Source organism: Rhinatrema bivittatum, chromosome 3 (assembly GCF_901001135.1).
Source record: "Rhinatrema bivittatum chromosome 3, aRhiBiv1.1, whole genome shotgun sequence".
In the NCBI taxonomy this organism is placed as follows: domain Eukaryota; kingdom Metazoa; phylum Chordata; class Amphibia; order Gymnophiona; family Rhinatrematidae; genus Rhinatrema; species Rhinatrema bivittatum.
This window is the reverse complement of record NC_042617.1, coordinates 15709136-15717609: the sequence shown is the minus strand read 5'-3', so window position 1 is coordinate 15717609 and position 8474 is coordinate 15709136. Positions and strand designations below refer to the sequence as shown.

At 41.9% G+C, this 8474-nt stretch overlaps 1 protein-coding gene and 1 long non-coding RNA gene across 2 annotated transcripts in view; both read right to left on the bottom strand.

The window, feature by feature from the left end:
* Nucleotides 1-8474, bottom strand: part of DNAH8 (dynein axonemal heavy chain 8) — a 1926251-nt gene that overhangs the window by 307537 nt on the left and 1610240 nt on the right.
* LOC115086701 lies at nucleotides 1669-4265 on the bottom strand. The gene is made up of 3 exons (XR_003855308.1): nucleotides 4226-4265; nucleotides 1956-2208; nucleotides 1669-1854 (listed from the first exon to the last, which is right to left on the bottom strand). It is a non-coding gene; the product is annotated as an uncharacterized LOC115086701 (long non-coding RNA).

Below are 8474 nucleotides of genomic sequence, written 5' to 3'. Positions count from 1 at the left end.
AAATCCACAGCCTGTTAACTCAAGTTCCAAACTAAAAACCAGGAGGATAGACTCTGCTGTAGGATGACAAACAGCTAGGACATACCACCTGCATGTTCCTACATGGGGAGCAAAACCCAAACCTCTCCCACTTATTTCCTCATTGAACCTCCCTAGTCAATTTCTACACTCCTTTAGTAAGGGGAAACCAAAGGTTCCTTATACCAGATACACTATATCAAATAACTCACCTTTCATCAACATGTCTGTTAACCCCTTCAAAACACATCTAACAAATTTGTAGGGCATGTTTTCCCATTGCTAAATGCATGTTGGCTCTGCTCCATTAGTCTGTCTATGCAGAAAGCCTGTAATTTTGTTCTTCAGAATAGCTTCTACCATTTTGCCCAATATTGATGTAAGGCTCCCTGGTCTATAGTTTCCTAGATTACCCCTGGAGCCAGTCTTCAGGCACCGTAGCTGATCTGAATGAGAAATCAGAGCTTACTAGTAGTAAGTCTGCAATTTCATGTTTGAATTCCTTCAGAACTCTGGGATGTATGCCATTCAGTCCCTGTGATTTGTCTTCCTGGTGATATGATTCAGCTCCTCTGAATTATCATGCTCAAACAAGTTTTCCAGCATAGGTATCTCTCCTAAATCCTCCTCGATGAAGATCAAAGTTTATCTGCTCTGCTTTGTCTTCCTGAGCACTACTTTTACCCCTCAGGGTTCCATTCATAGCAAGAAGCCCTCACAGGCTTCTTGCTATGAATGTACTTGAACTCAATTTTTTTTAGCTGTTGCCTCTCCTGCAAAAGCTCTTCTTTTGACATTTTCTTTTGGCTTTACAGCTTTGTCAGTACTTATGCTCCTTCCTATTTTCTTCATATGGATCCACCTTCCACTTTATGAAAGACGTCCTTTTGGCTTTAATAGCCTCTTTTACCTCACCATTTAACCATGCTGGCAATCATTTGGTCTGCTTTCTCCCTTTTATATTTGCATGGCCACAGTAGTGCTCTGGCTCAGAGTTACTTCTTTCTATGCCTAAAGTAAAGGTTGTAAGTCCAAGGGCTCCTTGAGGTGAACAAAAGGGATGTAGCTATGTGACTGACTAGGTGTTTGTTTGTGGGCAGATTATGTTAGTGAAACAACCATAATGGCTCTGTCTCCTGCACATTCTGCATAGCTTTTTGTCTGTGGCAAACATTTTTCTTTTTGACAACTATCTCCCAAATATGGGCCTGATATGGGTGTTACACATGTAACTGCACTTTACCCTGGTAAGTGGGCTTTTGAAAATTGCTACAATATGTCACTGAATTGTACATAGGATTTACTCACATAAGTGCATTTTAGGCATGTAAATAGCTTTTGAAAATTGCTATGATAATATGTTATATTTACATGTGTAACTCCTTTGAAAATTCACCTGCTTCTGTTTGTATGATATACTATCTGGGATATTGCTGGGGTGTTTTATTGCCTCCAGAAGCCAAATTTATTTTGGATTAATCGGACCCAGTATTTCTGTGCAAATTCAGGTTCAATATACATATCTGCAGCATATTCATATAAAAGGAACTTTACAGAGCAAGAAACCCCAAAGTGGATCATAAAAAGCATCCTGTCCATCTGAACAGTTAAGCCAGTGTCTGGTATTTTGGTTTGAATTTCTTACCTTTAATAAGTGCCTGGAACTCTTTGTGCTTAACAGCACCCTTCTCAAGGTCAATCTTCAATGCCAGAAGAAGAGTAAACAGAAACTTGTGGTTTTCATATAGACCCCTAACAGAGTATTTAAAAACTTCAAAGGTCAGATAATCTATAATATTTGCAATTCTTTTCTGAGGAATAGGACTCTTCTTAGATCTAAAGCAAAAGAATAACAACAAGAGGAGTGCATTATTTCTCTAACTTGGAATGTTAATGAATGATTACATGAAAATACAATAGCTGAATGACAGTCATACTTAGCCATGGACAGATTGAATAACTTCAAAAACTGAGCCAGTGAGGTTTGGTACATGACGTTGACCATGCTCATTTCTGTAATGAGGAAATACAGGATGCTTCCTCGGGTAGCAGCAGGCCGATACTCTTCTTGGGCTCTGTTAATCTTCACCTCCGTTTCTGCTGCTACATGAAGCTTCTCACTTACTTCACTTGCAGTTTGTTTGGTTGCTCGCAGAACACCAATCAAAGATTCATCATCTACTAAGGAGCCTAAAATTCAAGCATGTTTAAAACACGTTGAGAAAATTCTATAGTTATATATTACTAACTTCAGAGGTGGATATTTATGACGTAATATCTCCGAGGGTTCGGTTTAAGTAACCCTACTGGTTTTTGAAATACAAAACATAGCTAAAGACTTTCAAGTTCCCAAGACATGAGGTGCTTCAGCATATGCTATACATCCTGAGTAGTGTCCTACATATTATGCACATACAACATTAGGGGCAGATTTTTAAAAAGTACGCTGGATTTTATAAGATACGTGCGTAGCCGCGCGTATCTTATAAAATCTGGGGTCGGCGCGCGCAAGGGGGTGCACATTTGTGCAACCTGCGCGTGCCGAGCCCAGCGCGGCCTGCCTGTTTCCTCCAAGGCCGCTCCGATTTTGGAGTAACCTCGGAGGGAACTTTTCTTCGCCCTCCCTCCACCTTCCCCTCCCTTCCCCTCCCTAACCCACCCCCCGGCCCTATCTAACCCCCCCCTAACTTTGTGCGCGTCGGCCAGCAGCCCGCTCCGTCCTCCGGTCCCGGGGGCTGGTCCGGAGGCCTCGACCACGCCCCCGGGCCGGCGTCACGCCCCCAGGCCTGCCCCTGAAATGCCGGGGCACGCCCCCGGACACGCCCCCTCCTGCCCCTTTTCGAAAGCCCCGGGACTTATGCACATCCCGGGGCTTTATGCGCGCCGGCGGCCTATGCAAAAATCCTTTTAAAAGCCTTTTAAAATCCGCCCCTTATTGTTTAGGTTTAAAAAGACAGATTTCATTACATGTCCATCCACTTAAAAAATAGTTCCTTAGAACGTAGGGAAAAATATCTATTTAGCTTCTCGAGGAAAGGAAACGTTTTCTTGTCAGGGCTCAAGTCAAAAATGTTTGTCACACCATATGATTCCCCCTCCACCTATTTTTCCAACTTTGCTGTTTTTATGCCCTATCATAGGAAACTCTGTTAAGATGCCTTTTGTAAGCAATCCTGTTTATTTTTGGTAAACCGATGTGATATACTAGTTCAAATGACGGTATATAAAAATAAATAAGTAAATAAATAAATAAAATATCCATCAGCTCAGATGAAAACTAACCCATGATTGTATTCATTCTTTATTTTCTTCATTTCAACAAGATTGAGGTCTATATTCAGTAGGCTGGCAACATTACCCAGAAATCTTGGACTAAATATTTAGTGGGACAAGTCTCCTGGATAATCTTAAATCTAATCAGCTATATTCAGCATATGGCTCGTTAAATGAAAAAAAGTCCTTACAGGCAACGGGCCTGATCGCCTACCTCCCCACCCCCTAAAATACTTTAAAATAAATATTGTGGTGTAGCACCCAAGTCCCCCAAATATTTAAAATAAGAGGCAATAGCAGCCCAACCAATCCCTCCAGATATTAAAATAATAGGGCCAGCTCTGTCCCCCATCCTGCTCAGAATCCCTATCCCCACCTTCCCTACTCAGCTAGAACCCCCTCAAGCCCCCTCGAATGAGCCAGGAGATGACAGAGTCTTACCATGCTCCTGCCACATCTGGTATTCCTCTGACGGCAGAGTATGCTTCCAATGTTGCTGTCATGTAAGATTCTGACAGCAGTGGGAGAACAGTAATGTTGTACTGCCTCCTGGCTTGCCCTTGTGGGTATGGAGGGGGTCTGAATGGCTTGGGAGTGTTGGGGCAAGGGTTATAGGTGGAGGTGGACGCAGGACAAGAGAGGGCCTGGAGTCAGCCCTTTTATTTTAATTTCTAGGGGAGAGTGCCTTGGGCAACTATAGCCTATAACTTATTTTAAATATTTGGGGGTTGGGAGGGGGTAGGGTGCTATGCTATTTTTGGATGTGGACAATAGGGTATTAGGCCTGTTGCTGGCAATAATTTTTTTTAACTGCTACATATTGAATATAGTCTATTTGATTAAATTTAACGTTATCCAGGTTATAAGACAGCACATCTGATATAAAGTTATTGCCATGAACCGTAGTTACAGGCTTTCAGTCCCTATGTATTACCTTCAGTGGTACTCAGTTTATAGAGAAGGTTATCTCAATTCTTTCATCTTCCGCTTATTAATGTTACATCTCTATAAGTTTAATTCGTTCTGACTCAAGCTCCTATTAGAAACAAGAAATTATACAAATATTAAATATCATGAGGTTGGTATTCAAAAGCCATTTAGATGGAAAATTGGAAACGTTATTCATCTAAATGGCTAACTGGGGATATTCAGCGCCATATGCTCCTAAATTTAGTGCACCTAAAATTAAGCACATAAGTCTGAGGTGGGTAGGATGTATTTCGGGGCAGGCCAGAAATAGCCACTTAACCAATGCGGCTAACTCAGGTCGGCCCATACGGCTGAACTAAAGTTAGTCGGTTTGACATAATGGATAATTTAATGGGGATATTCAGCTGCGCAGCCCCGTTAAGTTTGCCGAATAGCTATATACAGCCAAACTTAACTAGCCACTGTATGGCTGAATATCGACCTCCATATTTGTATTTATTATTTTATGTCCATGTGCCTTTCTTTCATTTTAGAAATTATATATTTCTTACAAACTAATTGCATATTAGTTTGTAAGAAATATATGGATTTTAAATCCATTTTTATTTAAATATATGGATTTAAATAAAAAATGGATTTAAATAAGCAAGCTCTAACTTCACTGTCATCTCCTTCACCGTATTATTTAATATCATTTGTTATACACTTGCACTCTATTGGAATCAATTGTGTTACCCTGTAAATATCATTTAGGAATTCGATTTTGCTACCTTGTAAATATTTTCCTGTTCAGTTATCTCCCCACTTTTTCTTCTCCAGATCCCAGTTATCATTACCCTGTTTTTATTGTAACTGTTGCACTTTTCTAACCACTCTCTTGCTACTGTGGTTCGAGTTCTCTATACCTTACACACGTTGTTAAATGTAAACCGGTTTGATGTGATTCCTGTCATGAAAATCGGTATAGCAAAATAATAATAAATAAATATTCAAATCTAATCCAAAACTAAAGTTTATACACCACCTTTCTGGTCCATCAGTATTTAGAGGTCTATACATAAAAACATGCAACATCAGTTAATAAAAATGTTATTGTAAAACATCTCTAACAGATTGATGCACTGAGTTTTACTGTGTGCAGGTTAAATTTGTGCCAGTGTCACTAAGCCACAGTAGCATGCACAGTAACCCAAAAGGTGATGCTGTACATGCTAACTAGCTTCTAAAATCCCCCATGCAAAATAGCCAAACATGCAAGGCTCACTGCCCCATCCCAAGCATGGTAAAGAGCCTGACTCTTCCACAGTAAAATCCCTATTCTCCAGGTCCAAAAGAAAGAATCTCCCCATTGGCCTTTCTCCTGATTCCCCAAAGTCTGAAGCAACCAACCCTACCCCATTATCCACCCCTCCAGAATGGGAATATACTATTCTGGAGGTCCCGGCTATCTTCAATAGCAGGAAGGCATACAAAACCATGCTGCTGCCAGGCACCAAACTTGGAATGATATCGCCTAGCTCTTCTGACACATGGAGGGAGGAAAGGATTGCTACCAAGGAGGCATTGTCCTTTGCAATTTGTCCTGGGAGAGAGCTGGGACCAGCATTGGCACTTGGAGTAGGGGTGAAGGGTTGTGTCGTGCATGATGGGAAGAGGAAATCCCCTATGGGAGTCAAGTCAGTCAGAAACAGGCCAGGGGTCTGATACCAGGAACCTTCATTTCCAAGTATCTGGGGCATTCAACCTCCCTATTTTATATTCCCTCCCAACTGAACTATAGCCCTTGGCTGGGGACATGAATATAGAGCTTTTTCCAGGACTCTGCAATCCTGGGCCCTAAATGTGAGCATTAGATGGTGCCATTGTGTGATGACTATTACTCCCTTCCCCTAGGTGCTTTGATTGCTACCTTCATAGTATCTCCAACCCTGACTGACATGGGAGCAAAAGAACTGTGCCAGCAGAGGAACTCAGGCAGCCAGTTTCCTCTTTCTTATAAATAATGTAGTTGCTGTATTACACCACTTGAATACATAGAAATAAAGTCATCAGACAACTTGTAGGTGACATTTTACTGGACTAAATACATTTGTAACTAGCTTTTGTGAGCTATGCTCCCTTCACCAGCACTGTTCAATACATTAATTAATGTTGTTAGTTCTGAAATACTGTGTAATCGCAGATTAGCGATTAGTAAAGGCAGCAGCAGCTTCATCCTTTTAGGTTACCTGTTTCTCAGTAAGAATAACTCTTCCTAGTAACTGGTTCTCAAGTCCCTTCATTGTAACAGTAAAATCAATTACTGAGGTTTTAGCATTGATCTCAGGAGTAAAGGCAGGATTCGGGAGTTTTGTAGTAATATATAGTTTTAAAGGTACCCATTATAATCTACTTCTTTATCTCCAACTTTGACCTATGTGACAAGAGAGGATAAATATTTAAATTAAAAGGTTCCCAAGGGAAATGAGGATTTTAGTTTTTAAGAACATTTTTGTTTTTGTCAAAGGAACAGATTATGTACATAAATTCACAAGTACAAATTAAAAAAAAGAGTCACATACTTGACTAGGATAGGTCATGAATATGTGCACTTTTGCAAAGCATACTCTACTATGCATACTAGTTTATATAGCTAAGAAATATTAATCACATTTTTTAGAAAGTAAGATCCATTTTTCAATTACAAGTAAATACTTAAAGGTGAACTTTCAAAAGATGTGCATGTAAAAAATAGCATGTGAGCAGAAAAGATGCATATGTGAGTATTAGAGATGTGAATCGTGTGATCGATCGTCTAACGATCGATTTCGGCTGGGGGGGGGGAATCGGATCGTCGCGGTTTTGTTTTTTTTTAAATAATGTGTAAATCGTAAATCGGGGGAGGGCGGGAAACCCGGCAAACTAAAACAATCCCTAAAACCCATCCCGACCCTTTAAATAAATCCCCCCCCACCCTCCCGAACCCCCCCAAAATGTCTATTAAATTACCTGGGGTCCAGTGGGGGGGGTCCCGTTGTGATCTTCCACTCTCGGCCCAGGGTGCGTTGATAGAACATTGGCGCCGGCGCTACCTTGCCCTGTCATATGACAGGGGCAAAGGTAGCGCCGGCATCATTTTGCTTCCTGTCCCCAACGTCACGAGCAAAGGAGATCGCTCCCGGACCCTCGCTGGACTCCCAGGGACTTTTGCCAGCTTGGGGGGGCCTCCTGACCCCCACAACACTTGCCAAAGTCCAGCGGGGGTCCGGGAACGACCTCCTGCAACTCGAATTGTGTTGCCGTAATGGCCGGCGCCCATTTTGCGCCAGGCGCCATTTCTATCAACGCACCCGTGGGCCCGAGAGTGGAAGATCACAACGGGTCCCCCCCACTGGACCCCAGGTAATTTAAGACATTTTGGGGGGGTTCGGGAGGATGGGGGGATTTATTTTAAAGGGTCAGGTGTGGGTTTTAGGGATTGTATTAGTGTGCCGGTTTTCCCGCCCTCCCCCTTCCCCTGATTTAATTTTTGACGATAAATCGGGGGAATTCCTATTAAATATCGCCTCTAACGATTTTTGACGATTTAAAATATATCGGACGATATTTTAAAATCGTCAAAAAACGATTCACATCCCTAGTGAGTATATGCTATTTCAAAAATGCAATGTACATGCATAAATCGAGGACCACGAGTATATTTGTATGTGGTAAAAGGAGCAGGGCAGAGGCATTCTGGGGCAGGGCCAACATTTGTGCACATACAGCAAAATTGCTTACCTTGTAATAGTGTGTTATAATAGTTGTAATAGTTGTTATCTCAGGACAGCAGGATGTAGTCCTCACATGGTGGGTGACGTCACTGAACGGAGCCCAGCGCGGGGGAAACCTTTCTGTCAAAGTTTCTAGAAACTTTTGACTGGCCCTGAGAGGCCACTGAGCATGCCCAGCATGCCATGAAATTCTCTGCCACAGGTGTCTCTCTTCAGTCTCGTATGTAGCAAAAAAGCGTTAGCAAAAATAAAATAATTAAAGGTATGAGGCCCAACTCCGCGGGGGTGGCAGGTGGGTTCTGTGAGGACTACATCCTGCTGTCCTGGGATAACACCTATTACAAGGTAAGCAATTTGCTTTATCCCAGGACAAGCAGGATGCTAGTCCTCACATATGGGTGAATAGCAAGCTAGAGCAGGGTCATTCGTTGTGAAGTTACAGTAAGTATTGTTGAGAATGAGTCAGCCGAAGATCATAGTAAGTTGGATGTAGAAGGAGTT